At 40.2% G+C, this 16,431-nt stretch overlaps 1 pseudogene; it reads right to left on the reverse strand.

Annotated features, from left to right (window-relative positions):
* Srek1-ps1 (splicing regulatory glutamic acid and lysine rich protein 1, pseudogene 1) overlaps positions 1–16,431 on the reverse strand; it is a 61,286-nt pseudogene that overhangs the window by 29,139 nt on the left and 15,716 nt on the right.

Below are 16,431 nucleotides of genomic sequence, written 5' to 3' on the forward strand. Positions count from 1 at the left end.
CGGACTGAGCATGCGCATAGTGCTGAGAATGCCTGGTTGCAACGAAGCTAATGAATGCATTGTTTTTAAATGGATTGCAAAGTGTTGTGCACAAATAGATAGCTCTCTCGCTAAATACCCAGCACCGATCTATCACTACCTCTGCAAAACATGTAAAGGAGCTGTGTCTCTCTTGGATTTTGTGAGTAATGGCAGTTTAAGGAGAAAAATAGCATATGGTTAGAGTCAATGCTGTGGCAAAGAATTAGATCACAATGGGCTATGGTAACGCATGCAGTGTTTTATTTTATATTTTTCTCTTCTTGAATGCTGTTATGATGCATGATAAGACTTCAGAAATTTGAAAGAGCTGTGGTGTCTATATATTACTTTTAAAGACAAAGAATTCCAGTACAAATTAGGAGAAACATAAAATTGTCATGCCAAAGATGTAAGAAACATGTTTACAATTGTATTTTATCACTTACATTAACGTTATCTTGTTGGCTTCTGAAAATGGAAAATTCACAAATAGGATCCATGTCAGCCCCCTTTGGTACTCTAACTTCTATTTATTCAGTAATAATTTTTTTAAAAAGAAAGCAAGTAGTATTTGTACCACTATGTTTACATTTTCGAGCTTTGTGAGAACAATTTAGAAACATTTACTTTAGTCAAAGTTGTATGTGATGGGAGAAAGGGAGAGATGAACAGAACAAGTAGCTGGTGACTCGATCAGACCCAGCAACAGAGGGTTTCTATACTTTTCTTCTGTGTGGACTCTTAGTAACCATGGCAATGATGCTGCCTGCCAGCTCACAGCGCTTTGAAATCATGTCAATGGAAACTTTATGTACAGATATGATTGAATAGGGATAAGTGAAGTGGAGGATAAACTGATTCACAGAATGGAGGTGAGTCCCTGTTGGTGAACAGCCCCCTCCCCTAACTTAGTGATAACCTTTCCACTTGACTGGTCTTCACACAACCACTAACTCCCCCAGGCCCATTTTCTTCTTTGAGGAATTCTCTCATTTGTTGGTTTTACACAATAAGGAATGCCAGGTCTTTCGGCTACCATGTCTTTATATCACAATTTTTAAATAAGAGTTCACTGCAGTCTTCGCCATTTACAATGATTATAAAACTTGGGTGGAACAATAGCACCACCCAGCAGCCATTACACACCATATAAGCTTGTTGTTCTGACAAACTATCTGACAGAAGTAAGTTAAAGGAGGGAGGGTTTATTTGGGCTCACTGTTCGAAAGGCACACCCATCAGAACAGCAAAGGCTAGGCAGAGGTCATGGCAGCTGGGGAAGGTGGCAGAAACTCTTCACATGGTACAGGCCCAGAAGGTTAGAGTTTGAGTAAAATTATATGTGGGTAACACTTTCAAAAGCCCTCTTCAGTAATTCACCTCCTCCAGGCAAGCCCATATCCTACAGCTTCTCCACAGTTCCACAAGTTAATGAACAAACATACATGGCAGAAGATCATGGGGCATTTTAAATGAAAATCGTAGCACATGTCCTAACAAATGCTTTCAAACAGGCACCACCACAGACCGCATGTGTATAACACAGCACGGATGTTAGGGCTTCCAGTGTCAGTCTCCAGAGTCCTGGAGGGTACTGGTGTGGTTATGCGTCACTTGACAAAGGTCTGTTGAAGTCGCAGAAGCAAACCTTCTGCTTCAATATTCTTACTTTGCCTTTAGCTTTCCCTGAGCTCAGTCTGTTCCCTTGCTGTATGGTGCCTTGAGTTTCTGGGATTCAGTGGTAAAGATCTTGTCTGGCATGTGTAAAGACATGGAAAAAGTCAAGATTAATGCTCACACAATTTTAATCAAGACTTCTCTTCTTTCCCATTCCAAGATAGATATTAAAAGGTACCCGGAGTGTATTAAATAAACATTTGGGGCATTAATTTCTCCCTTCCACCCTCCATGCTTCCTCTTCTCCTTCCTCTATATATTTCATTTTTTACAATGATTAACGGTGAGAAAGGAATGAGGTATATCCCACAGCAAGTCTGTGGGAGGCCAGAGGGCTAATTGAAGGGTCAGCTGGTTCTTTCTTCCCACCATGTCAGTTCCAAGGATCAAAATCTGGTTGTCAGGGTTACAGCTGAGCCATGTCACAGATGTCCTTCCTTTATCTCCTTTCCTTGTTGCTCTGTCATAATTTTAACTGAAAAGCTTTTAGACTTGCAATTTGGGTGTAAATATGCATTTAAATTTTTTGAAAACATTTCACCAAAACAAAACAAGAACAAAATAAACAAACAAAACAATAATTTAAAAAAAACTGAGAGCCAGATCTTGGCTTTCAACAAATATCCTTGGTCTTTCTGTCTTCCTAAGACAGCATGCTTACAAGGCCAGGATTCAGTAAAGAGATTACTAGGTTTGGGATGAGATTCAGTCACAAAGTACTTGTTTACATGTGCAAAGTGATACATTTCACTCTAGTATGAATACATAGATGATTGATCTACTAACAAGTAGATTGTTCTTGACTTCTTCGAATTTCTCTACAAGAATGCAAAGACACAGTCAAATCAAAGGAATTTCTCACATGGATGGATAAAAATAAATACTTCATAAAATTATTGTATAAAAAGACAACAACATTTTGCTGTCAAGAGCCTGTATGCTCTTGTATGCTGGGAATTATTTGCAAAACTCAGCACTATTTGACTTTCTTATACATTGCACTATTTATTATTATGGCCACAACCCTGGGAACCACTTCCCTAATTTCCTTACCATCTACTTTTGAGAACTCCTGTATGAATAAAATATTGGTGGAGAACACTGGGATTGGGAATTGAGATTCAGCAGATAAGAGTTGTGCAGCAAACACCTTGACTTCTCACTCAGTATTACTCTGACAATGGCATCACATAATCACAGCCTCAAATTCTGCAGAGCAGCCCTGACATTGGCAGCTGTTTTTGTCTGAGGGGTGTCAGTCATTGTCTGCCTCGGATCCACCACCAACCAACATGAGATCATCCCTCCGAGACTCCACACATACACCTACCTTCTCCATCACCATTTTCATTTAGTTAACCTTCCCAGACACTGTTATAAACACAATTCTATATCAAATCACTATCTACTTGAAATATGTAATTCCTGTTTTTATGATTGAACCCTGGTTAATCCTACATTTCCTTCCTGATGGACCCTATGACCTCTAACAGATATAGCTAATATTAATGATTATCAAGGCAGCTACCAATGACAGGGAGCATTTATGAGCTAACAGGACTACTGCATGTAGTTAGAAAGATATGTTTTCCCTATAAATGTATTATATAACTAAATCAATCATACCTCAGTCACACTTGAAAGCTTACGTTAGGTTGGAGTGGCAGTTAGAGGAGCAGACTAACATATGCCCCACAAATTTTAGTATAGTGATTATCTGGCACTTAATGAAAAATTTCAGCTTTTAATTTAAATAGCAATTTTTACAAATAATTTTTATAAGTATATATTTTCTGTAATAGTTTTTGAAATAATAGTTACAACCCTTGATTACTCCATAACAACAGGCTGTGAGAAACGGTGACTAGGAACTTATCATATAGTGACTTAGCACCATCTCGTGGAATATCAGAGGAACTGTCAGGAAAGTGTGGCACAGTAATGCTAGCACTAAATATCTGAAAAGTTTCGATGTATCTAAATTCTACTTCTCAAATGTTCAAAACATGCTGCTTTTTAAATTCAAACAAAACCAAATTTTTACAGAAACCATCTAATCCAAACTTATCCTTATCTGACAAGGAAACAGGTTTTCTGAAATTAAATGGCTATATACAGCAGCATATACAGTCACTATACACAGGGACTTCAGATTTTAACCAAAAGCTATGCATGCTGAAGATATTAAAATAAATATTCCAATATTAAGATGCTTTGTCTTAAGAACACATTAATGATCCTGGTGAAGTAATGCATGTCTCGAATTCTATCACTCAAGAGGTCACAGGAAGAACTAAGCCTCCATGCTAACATGGGCTACAGGATGAGACCCTATCTGTACTCAAATTCATGCAAGCCCACATACACACATGCATACATACGTAACTCATACACTCCGTAACATTTCTTTCAGAAATTTTTAGATATTCAATTTTAAAAATGCAAAAAGTAGTTTTAATGCATGGAAATACTAAATTGCTAACTTCAATACCAAATTCATGAACATGAAAAAAATTGTGAACATCATGCCCAGTTACTGACTCTCAAGTACAAGAGGGGAGGTGCAATCAGAATGGCTGATATATCATGATAAGGAATATCATTTTGTTTATTTAGTTCCAGGAGGAGAAAGAAGGGACCAAGTCAATTGTCACCAAGACAAGTGGACCAGAGTGTAATCAGCCAATGGTTTTGTTCCAAGATATTCTCTCTCCCTCCCTCCCTCCCTCCCTCCCTCCCTCCCTCCCTCCCTCCCTTCCTCCCTTCCTCCCTCCCTCCCTGCCATTCCACCTTTCTTCCTTTCCTCCCTATCTCCCTCCTTCTCTTACTATTAGCAGCATTCTTGTTTATATTGTAGTAATTAAGACATCAAAAAGCAATATATGCAGAAAAAGGTAAGGGTTTGTTTATCCCGCAGTTTACAGTCCATTATGAAGGGAAGTCAGGAACTTGAGGCAGGAACCAAAGTAGAGCCAAAGAGAAATATTGTTTAATGAGTTGTTCCCCATTGCTTGCTCATTGTGGTTTCTATAATAATGGAAGACCACCTGACCACAAATAGCAACATCCACATGGACTGGGTTGCTACACTCACCATTAATTTTGTTTTAAAAACAAAACAAAACAAAACAACAACAACAACAACAACAACAACAACAAAAGCTTCCATAGACTTGCCTATAAGACAAGTTGATAAAAAACGTTTTTCTTAATTGAGGCTCCTTCTTCCTAGATGACCTAGTTTTTGTAGGTTTCTGATTAGGAACTTTAGTATCCTTCAAAATTAATACAGCAGTAAATGTTGTCAATACCATAGTATGAGATGAAACCCAGTCTTGAAACCTCTATTTTGCATTTGATTATTTTAATTTGAGGTGTATGTAGAAGTATACAAAATGTAGAGGTTCTCAAACTCAAAAACATCCCAGGGTGCTCATTCAAGTGTGGGTTAAGAGTGGTATAAAAAGTCCTCCCAAGTCTAATATATCCAAGGGGCAATGATGCTTCAATTACCAGGAAAGAAAAATAGGAAGACGTCCCTGTGACTCTAGAATTGTTATACCTGATAAGACTTATCCAAGCTACAATGTTAGAAAATTCTCGTCCATGTTTCTTTCAACATAAAAGGGGTTAGGGTGGCTATCCCAGGAGCATTCTCTCCTTGTTTCCTCACAGGCATATCCTGTTATGACCCTGGAAGGAACCAATGTTTCACCTTAGGAAAAAAAATGAGTTTTATGACCGTTTATATTTTTAACTTCAAATGAACCAGGATCAACCTTTACATTCACCACCTGTCACTCAGCTGCCTCAGACACATAAAGTACAGTTCTCAAGCACTGACTCTAAACACCAGGCCACCACCTCAACCCAACCCCACCGATACATAGTCTTTGCTCTGAACTTCCCACTGCCTGGACTCTGAAGCTCCAGCTACCCAAATAGGGGCAAGACATTCAGCATCAAACTTAACACACAAATAAGGCCATGGATGCAATATGCTATAAAGCTATGGGTCGTCCCTCCTCTACACCCTGCCATCACCACTCCATTGATTACTTCCTTACCCTGCTTGAGCTTGGACTCCCCACAAGAACCACATCCTTGAGTTCTGTAGTGATGCCTGCTTTCCCACCATCAGATCTCGCTGGCTCAGCACATCCCTTGTCCCCACTTGATGCAATGCTTGACATCAAGCCTGGTGTAGGACGATGTCCTCTGGGGTCTCATATGTCACCTTTCCTGTCTTCCCTTATTTCCCACTCCAATAAAACTTCTGTATTCTTTGTGTAGCTTTAGAGATGAATTGTTCTGAAATAATCTTCAGGAGTCAAAGGAGAGGGTAGGGAAGGGAAGAAATGGGAAGAGGAAGAGGAAGCAGAAATTGAAAATGGTTGGCTATGGTTTCTAAAACAGAACACTCTGGATAGAAAGTACTAAAATGAATACTTATTCTTAGAACACATCTGAAATATGTTATACCTGACCTTCACGTGTTGACATTTAAAAATCTGAAAAATGAAGTTTGCATTTATCAGTAATATGTAAATGTAAGTTAGCATACCATGGTTATCACAACCCTCAAATTTTGCCATGCAGTAAAATAGTTTCAGAAGCCCATTTCTGCCTTTTTTGAAAAGTGGACCTCCAGTACTCTTATCCCTTTTCTGTAATTTAATGTGATCCAACATAGAGAAATTTTAGAAACGGAGACAAGTTTAATGTTGTCTGGCCGTGTTATAGCCAAGGAAATGCAGAAAACATATTAGCTCATAATACAGATTTTAAAAAGCATAAACTAGTCCAGGGATAAGGACAGTAGTCCTCCTTGGGACCAGCAAGGCTTTGCTTTATAGGCTTGTTTATCATTCTTAGAAAGTAGCTTACAGAGGGAATTAAGGTTATTGACACTATGTGATGCTACTGAGATCACTTGCAGGTCACTGTCAAATGCCAATAGATTAATATGGGAGCAATGGAAGATACATGTGAATGTCCAGGACCCTAAACACATAGGTGCTTGTTGTTGACGCAACTCATTTGAACACTGCCTGTTCCTTTTGTAAATGTTTATCACTTTGTATCCACTACAGACTGTTTTGGTAGACTACATGATGACACGGTATAATTTTGCAGGAATACATGAATGTGATTATGTCCCAGTGGATTATTTTTTACTCTGTCTCTTTTTTGGTATGATATGGATCATACGGAAAAATTCAAGTTTTTTCTAAGTTCAGAAATGGAGAGTGGAAGGATGACTCAGAATTCAGTAACAGCTCCAGGGACCTTACTATGCGTCAGACTCTCAAGACTACAGCTAAAGATTGTTCAAATTCTGATGACTCGAGCCATGTCAACATGAACAGATTTAAATAGAGAGAATGATGCCCAGTGCCCACAGCAATAACAACAGACTCACCTGGTACAGTGGTGCAGCCAACGCACATGTTCACAGACCAATGTCAGTCATACACAGGCTATGCATTTTTCTAAGGGTTTTGTTTGTTTTGTAGCTGCTCTGCTAAAAATGCACCTAGTTTGCCAAATCTTACTCCACTTTTAGGTAGTTTATACATTTCTTAATTTCAAGTTGCCTTTACAACAACTTATAAAGCCACAATTATTAAAATTCCATACTAACTATTGGAAAAATATTAAATGACATGGGCACCATCTAATGATAAATCCATTTATTTATAGGACGGTTGTATTTCATTGACAAACGGTATCATAAGAAAATGCCATGATTCCACTTAGTAAGTAGATTATCTCAAGAAGTTTGAATCCCTGGTTTTGTTACTGATATGACCCCTCTACTAGTTTACAGTGTGATAAAAAAAAAAATAAGCCATCTCGTAATAACTATTAGCAAGAGGTCTGCAAATGACCCTACTCCAGGCACACTAGACACCTGCTACCTATTAGCTTCAAATCTACTCCTCCTGGAGGTAGGTGGCTTGATAAAGCTTAGTCTGGTAAAGCCCCTTCCTGTGAGCTTCTGCGGCAGAGGGAGCCTGCACCTGAAGAAAGACTTCCCTCCTTCAGGTGTGCCTCTCCTTTCTGGCTCTGCAGTGCTTACCTGGCAAGTGGGGCAGCCCAGTGAGCTCACCCCCGGGAGGTTTCACAACGCCATGTGGAAACTTTCCCAGAAAGGTCTGCAGATGCCACGGCAGCTTGGCAGCAAGGTCAACAGCACCTTCATAGACATTTCCAACAAGAACAAAAGATGTTCTTCACACACACACACACACACACACACACACACGCATGCACACACACACACACACACACACACACACACACACACACACGGGGGATGGGTAGAATCTTACCAACACCGACTGTATTCTGTGCCAAGAAGCCTCAAGATACTATTAAAGAATTGTTATTCAAAATATATTTGCTTACCACAGTTAACTAAAATCACAAAGAATGACAACAAAAATATTCCTAAAAATTTCAGAAATGTTTAAAAATCTCTAGTACTCAGGTTTTAAAGAGAAGCTTCAAGAGGCATTTTTAAGTATTTGAAGCAAATGAAAATGAAATGACAACATAATCTTCCTAGCTACCTACAAGTCTGTCAAGAATGGTGCTGGCCTATTTAAGGAATCTATCTAAATTTTTATGCATCCATATACCTGATTATGAAAGTGGATGGTTGAAAAAGAATCTACCAGTTTCAGTTTTAGTGAACATGTGGAGAGCCAGCATTCATTCTGAAAATGCAATTTGAGCCAGCTTTTGTAATAGCACGGAGAGTTCTAATGAGGATGAAACTGTAAGTTATGAAGCATCATTTGGAAAGCTCTGTTTATCTGGATTTGTAGTTCGCCTCAAAATTTTAAACCACGTGGTGCTTACAGCCTAGTGACATGGTCAGGGTCCCATGAGCTCCATGACCATCAGGAAAAAAGACATCTGACATAAAGTCTGTGACCTTTCTCCATTTAGAAAGTCAGACTCCAGGGTTGAGGATGTAGCTCAGTGGTAGAGCATTTGCCTAGCATGTGCAGGGCCCTAGATTTAATCACCAGGCTTACAAATGAATAAATATTAAGTAAATGTCCGAACACTGAAATAGTTTACTTTACGCTTCTTAGTGAATTTGTTCAAACATATACTTGGTTACAAAAAACAAAAATAATAATGTAGACTTATCTTTAGCCCATTGTTAACATGTAATTGCAACACAACTAAATAAATTTATATAAAATACATTACTCACTAAAGAAGGCTTTCTTTTTCTCTAGCAGGACCCTTCGGTTGGGAACCGAGATGGCAGTATGAATCAGCTTTCTCTGTTATGTTTACTGTTTGCTTGGTTTCATCTCTGGTTCTCCTCGCTCTGCCTAGGACTGTGAGGAGGCCCCAAGTGTAGCAAGTGCAAACTGAGAGTCAAGATAACTACAATAACATCCCTCACTAAACCTGCGTTGGCTTGAGTTATCTAAACATTCATCAAGTACCCTTAATGAGTCAAATCAGATAGGAAGCAAGGTGTAATATGTTAGAGGTTTTGTACATTCTAGAATAAATTGTACAATTATTAAAATACTATTTTCTCTGCCCAGCTTATTGATTTGTACATGGACAGACTTCTTTCTGCTATGGAGGTTGTGGATCCTTTGATGGTCTATATTATGTTTCATTTCAGAGTTTCTCCTTTTGTCATCACCACTCCAGCATTATGAAGCTTGCATTACTACTTAGTAATCATTTAATTTGTTCTGATTCCTCTCTCAGATATCATGAGAATGATGGTGAAAACATTTTAAAGACATAAATTATCATTAACTGAGAAAAGGGGGGAACAAACTCTAACAGAATAACCATCAACCATTGCAACATCATGAAGACTAAAAATTATTTCAGCATTGAATAAATCAGTTTTCTTGTTCCTTGCCCTAAGAACATTTATCTTCAAATAGTACAGATCTGTGGTGTTGAAAGGAAAGTAACGGAGACACCGCCGGAACCTGAGGGAAACAGACCGGATAAACAGTTCTCTGCACCCAAATCCCATGGGAGGGAGAGCTGAACCTTCAGAGAGGCAGACAAGCCTGGGAAACCAGAAGAGACTGCTCTCTGTACATACATCTCAGACGCCAGAGGAAAACACCAAAGGCCATCTGGAACCCTGGTGCACTGAAGCTCCCGGAAGGGGCGGCACAGGTCTTCCTGGTTGCTGCCGCTGCAGAGAGCCCGTGGGCAGCACCCCACGAGCGAACTTGAGCCCCGGGACCACAGGTAAGACCAACTTTTCTGCTGCAAGAAAGCTGCCTATTGAGCTTGGGACACAGGGAAGCAGAATTCCTCTAGGACTGGGCACGTTCTGTGTTTACCGGAAGTCCCACACCCACGGATCCCGGCCCGCAGCAGCTCTCTGCTCCCAGACACTGTGGGAAAGAGACCCAACCGCCTGATCAGGTGGGCACTCCTGAGGCTGCAGAGTGGAAGAGACCACCAACACTGCCCACCCCTGCCCACATCCCTGGCCCAAGAGGAAACTGTATAAGGCCTCTGGGCTCCCGTAGGGGAGGGCCCAGGAGCGGCAGGACCCCTGCCTGAGACACCTCCGGAACCTGAGGGAAATAGACCGGATAAACAGTTCTCTGCAACCAAATCCCGTGGGAGGGAGAGCTGAACCTTCAGAGAGGCAGACAAGCCTGGGAAACCAGAAGAGACTGCTCTCTATACATACATCTCGGACGCCAGAGGAAAACACCAAAGGCCATCTGGAACCCTGGTGCACTGAAACTCCCGGAAGGGGCGGCACAGGTCTTCCTGGTTGCTGCCGCCCCAGAGAGCCCTTGGGCAGCACCCCACGAGCAAACTTGAGCCTCGGGACCACAGGTAAGACCAACTTTTCTGCTGCAAGAAAGCTGCCTGGTGAACTCAAGACACAGGCCCACAGGAACAGCTGAAGACCTGTAGAGAGGAAAAACTACACGCCCGAAAGCAGAACACTCTGTCCCCATAACTGACTGAAAGAGAGGAAAACAGGTCTACAGCACTCCTGACACACAGGCTTATAGGACAGTCTAGCCACTGTCAGAAATAGCAGAACAAAGTAACACTTGAGATAATCTGATGGCGAGAGGCAAGCGCAGGAACCCAAGCAACAGAAACCAAGACTACATGCCATCATCGGAGCCCAATTCTCCCACCAAAACAAACATGGAATATCCAAACACACCAGAAAAGCAAGATCTAGTTTCAAAATCATATTTGATCATGATGCTGGAGGACTTCAAGAAAGACATGAACTCACTTAGGGAAACACAGGAAAACATTAATAAACAAGTAGAAGCCTACAGAGAGGAATCGCAAAAATCCCTGAAAGAATTCCAGGAAAACACAATCAAACAGTTGAAGGAATTAAAAATGGAAATAGAAGCAATCAAGAAAGAACACATGGAAACAACCCTGGATATAGAAAACCAAAAGAAGAGACAAGGAGCTGTAGATACAAGCCTCACCAACAGAATTCAAGAGATGGAAGAGAGAATCTCAGGAGCAGAAGATTCCATAGAAATCATTGATTCAACTGTCAAAGATAATATAAAGCAGAAAAAGCTACTGGTCCAAAACATACAGGAAATCCAGGACTCAATGAGAAGATCAAACCTAAGGATAATAGGTATAGAAGAGAGTGAAGACTCCCAGCTCAAAGGACCAGTAAATATCTTCAACAAAATCATAGAAGAAAACTTCCCTAACCTAAAAAAAGAGATACCCATAGGCATACAAGATGCCTACAGAACTCCAAATAGATTGGACCAGAAAAGAAACACCTCTGTCACATAATAGTCAAAACACCAAACGCACAAAATAAAGAAAGAATATTAAAAGCAGTAAGGGAAAAAGGTCAAGTAACATATAAAGGGAGACCTATCAGAATCACACCAGACTTCTCGCCAGAAACTATGAAGGCCAGAAGATCCTGGACTGATGTCATACAGACCCTAAGAGAACACAAATGCCAGCCCAGGTTACTGTATCCTGCAAAACTCTCAATTAACATAGATGGAGAAACCAAGATATTCCATGACAAAACCAAATTTACACAATATCTTTCTACAAATCCAGCACTACAAAGGATAATAAATGGTAAAGCCCAACATAAGGAGGCAAGCTATACCCTAGAAGAAGCAAGAAACTAATGGTCTTGGCAACAAAACAAAGAGAATGAAAGCACACAAACATAACCTCACATCCAAATATGAATATAACGGGAAGCAATAATCACTATTCCTTAATATCTCTCAACATCAATGGCCTCAACTCCCCAATAAAAAGAAATAGATTAACAAACTGGATACGCAACGAGGACCCTGCATTCTGCTGCCTACAGGAAACACACCTCAGAGACAAAGACAGACACTACCTCAGAGTGAAAGGCTGGAAAACAACTTTCCAAGCAAATGGTCAGAAGGAGCAAGCTGGAGTAGCCATTCTAATATCAAATAAAATCAATTTCCAACTAAAAGTCATCAAAAAAGATAAGGAAGGACACTTCATATTCATCAAAGGAAAAATCCACCAAGATGAACTCTCAATCCTAAATATCTATGCCCCAAATACAAGGGGACCTACATATGTAAAAGAAACCTTACTAAAGCTCAAAACACACATTGGACCTCACACATTAATAGTGGGAGATTTCAACACCCCACTCTCATCAATGGACAGATCATGGAAACAGAAATTAAACAGAGATGTAGACAGACTAAGAGAAGTCATGAGCCAAATGGCCCTAACGGATATTTGTAGAACATTCTATCCTAAAGCAAAAGGATATACCTTCTTCTCAGCTCCTCATGGTACTTTCTCCAAAATTGACCATATAATTGGTCAAAAAACGGGCCTCAACAGGTACAGAAAGATAGAAATAATCCCATGCGTGCTATCGGACCACCACGGCCTAAAACTGGTCTTCAATAACAATCAAGGAAGAATGTCCACATATACTTGGAAATTGAACACTGCTCTACTCAATGATAACCTGGTCAAGGAAGAAATAAAGAAAGAAATTAAAAACTTTTTAGAATTTAATGAAAATGAAGGTACAACATACCCAAACTTATGGGACACAATGAAAGCTGTGCTAAGAGGAAAACTAATAGCGCTGAGTGCCTCCAGAAAGAAACAGGAAAGAGCATATGTCAACAGCTTGACAGCACACCTAAAAGCTCTAGAACAAAAAGAAGCAAATACACCCAGGAGGAGTAGAAGGCAGGAAATAATCAAAATCAGAGCTGAAATCAACCAAGTAGAAATAAAAAGGACCATAGAAAGAATCAACAGAACCAAAAGTTGGTTCTTTGAAAAAATCAACAAGATAGATAAACCCTTAGCCAGACTAACGAGAGGACACAGAGAGTGCGTCCAAACTAACAAAATCAGAAATGAAAAGGGAGACATAACAACAGATTCAGAGGAAATTCAAAAAATCATCAGATCTTACTATAAAAACCTATATTCAACAAAACTTGAAAATCTTCAGGAAATGGACAATTTCCTAGACAGATACCAGGTACCGAAGTTAAATCAGAACAGATAAACCCGTTAAACAACCCCATAACTCCTAAGGAAATTGAAGCAGTCATTAAAGGTCTCCCAACCAAAAAGAGCCCAGGTCCAGACGGGTTTAGTGCAGAATTCTATCAAACCTTCATAGAAGACCTCATACCAATATTATCCAAACTATTCCACAAAATTGAAACAGATGGATCACTACCGAATACCTTCTACGAAGCCACAATTACTCTTATACCTAAACCAGACAAAGACACAACAAAGAAAGAGAACTTCAGACCAATTTCCCTTATGAATATCGACGCAAAAATACTCAACAAAATTCTGTCAAACCGAATCCAAGAGCAAATCAAAACAATCATCCACCATGACCAAGTAGGCTTCATCCCAGGCATGCAGGGATGGTTTAATATAAGGAAAACCATCAACGTGATCCATTATATAAACAAACTGAAAGAACAAAACCACATGATCATTTCATTAGATGCTGAGAAAGCATTTGACAAAATTCAACACCCCTTCATGATAAAAGTCCTGGAAAGAATAGGAATTCAAGTCCCATACCTGAACATGGTAAAAGCCATATACAGCAAACCAGTTGCTAACATTAAACTAAATGGAGAGAAACTTGAAGCAATCCCACTAAAATCAGGGACTAGACAAGGCTGCCCACTCTCTCCCTACTTATTCAATATAGTTCTTGAAGTTCTAGCCAGAGCAATCAGACAACAAAAGAATGTCAAGGGGATACAGATCGGAAAAGAAGAAGTCAAAATATCACTATTTGCAGATGATATGATAGTATATTTAAGTGATCCCAAAAGTTCCACCAGAGAACTACTAAAGCTGATAAACAACTTCAGCAAAGTGGCTGGGTATAAAATTAACTCAAATAAATCAGTTCCTTCCTCTATACAAGAGAGAAACAAGCCGAGAAAGAAATTAGGGAAATGACACCCTTCATAATAGACCCAAATAATATAAAGTAACTCGGAGTGACTTTAACAAAGCAAGTAAAAGATCTGTACAATAAGAACTTCAAGACACTGAAGAAGGAAATTGAAGAAGACCTCAGAAGATGGAAAGATCTCCCATGCTCATGGATTGGCAGGATTAATATAGTAAAAATGGCCATTTTACCAAAAGCGATCTACAGATTCAAATCAATCCCCATCAAAATACCAATCCAATTCTTCAAAGAGTTAGACAGAACAATTTGCAAATTCATCTGGAATAACAAAAAACCCAGGATAGCTAAAGCTATCCTCAACAATGAAAGGACTTCAGGGGGAATCACTATCCCTGAACTCAAGCAGTATTACAGAGCAATAGTGATAAAAAACTGCATGGTATTGGTACAGAGACAGACAGATAGACCAATGGAATAGAATTGAAGACCCAGAAATGAACCCACACACATATGGTCACTTGATTTTTGACAAAGGATCCAAAACCATCCAATGGAAATAAGATAGCATTTTCAGCAAATGGTGCTGGTTCAACTGGAGGTCAACATGTAGAAGAATGCAGATCGATCCATGCTTATCACCCTGTACAAAGCTTAAGTCCAAGTGGATCAAGGACCTCCACATCAAAGCAGACACACTCAAACTAATAGAAGAAAAACTAGGGAAGCATCTGGAACACATGGGCACTGGAAAAAATTTCCTGAACAAAACACCAATGGCTTACGCTCTAAGATCAAGAATCGACAAATGGGATCTCATAAAACTGCAAAGCTTCTGTAAGGCAAAGGACACTGTGGTTAGGACAAAACGGCAACCAACAGATTGGGAAAAGATCTTTACCAATCCTACAACAGATAGAGGCCTTATATCCAAAATATACAAAGAACTCAAGAAGTTAGACCACAGGGAAACAAATAACCCTATTAAAAAATGGGGCTCAGAGCTAAACAAAGAATTCACAGCTGAGGAATGCCGAATGGCGGAGAAACACCTAAAGAAATGTTCAACATCTTTAGTCATAAGGGAAATGCAAATCAAAACAACCCTGAGATTTCACCTCACACCAGTGAGAATGGCTAAGATCAAAAACTCAGGGGACAACAGATGCTGGCGAGGATGTGGAGAAAGAGGAACACTCCTGCATTGTTGGTGGGATTGCAAACTGGTACAACCATTCTGGAAATCAGTCTGGAGGATCCTCAGAAAATTGGACATTGAACTGCCTGAGGATTCAGCTATACCTCTCTTGGGCATATACCCAAAAGATGCCCCAACATATAAAAAAGACACGTGCTCCACTATGTTCATTGCAGCCTTATTTATAATAGCCAGAAGCTGGAAAGAACCCAGATGCCCTTCAACAGAGGAATGGATACAGAAAATGTGGTACATCTACACAATGGAATATTACTCAGCTATCAAAAACAACGAGTTTATGAAATTCGTAGGCAAATGGTTGGAACTGGAAATTATCATCCTGAGTGAGCTAACCCAAACACAGAAAGACATACATGGTATGCACTCACTGATAAGTGGCTATTAGCCCAAATGCTTGAATTACCCTAGATGCCTAGAACAAATGAAACTCAAGACAGATGATCAAAATGTGAATGGTTCACTCCTTCTTTAAAAGGGGAACAAGAATACCCTTGGCAGTGAAGAGAGAGGCAAAGATTAAAACAGAGACTGAAGGAACACCCATTCAGAGCCTGCCCCACATGTGGCCCATACATGTACAGCCACCCAATTAGACAAGATTGATGAAGCAAAGAAGTGCAGACCGACAGGAGCCGGATGTAGATCGATCCTGAGAGACACAGCCAGAATACAGCAAATACAGAGGCGAATGCCAGCGGCAAACCACTGAACTGAGAATAGGTCCCCCGTTGAAGGAATCAGAGAAAGAACTGGAAGAGCTTGAAGGGGCTCGAGACCCCAAAAGTACAACAATGCCAAGCAACCAGAGCTTCCAGGGACTAAGCCACTACCTAAAGACTATACATGGACTGACCCTGGACTCTGACCTCATACGTAGCAATGAATATCCTAGTAAGAGCACCAGTGGAAGGGGAAGCCCTGTGTCCTGCTAAGACTGAACTCCCAGTGAACTAGACTGTTTGGGGGAGGGGGACAATGGGGGGAGGGTGGGGAGGGGAACACCGATAAGAAAGGGGAGGGGGGAGGGGGATGTTTGCCCGGAAACTGGGAAAGGTAATAACAC

The sequence above is a fragment of the Rattus norvegicus genome, chromosome 9 (assembly GCF_036323735.1).
Source record: "Rattus norvegicus strain BN/NHsdMcwi chromosome 9, GRCr8, whole genome shotgun sequence".
Lineage (NCBI taxonomy): Eukaryota > Metazoa > Chordata > Mammalia > Rodentia > Muridae > Rattus > Rattus norvegicus.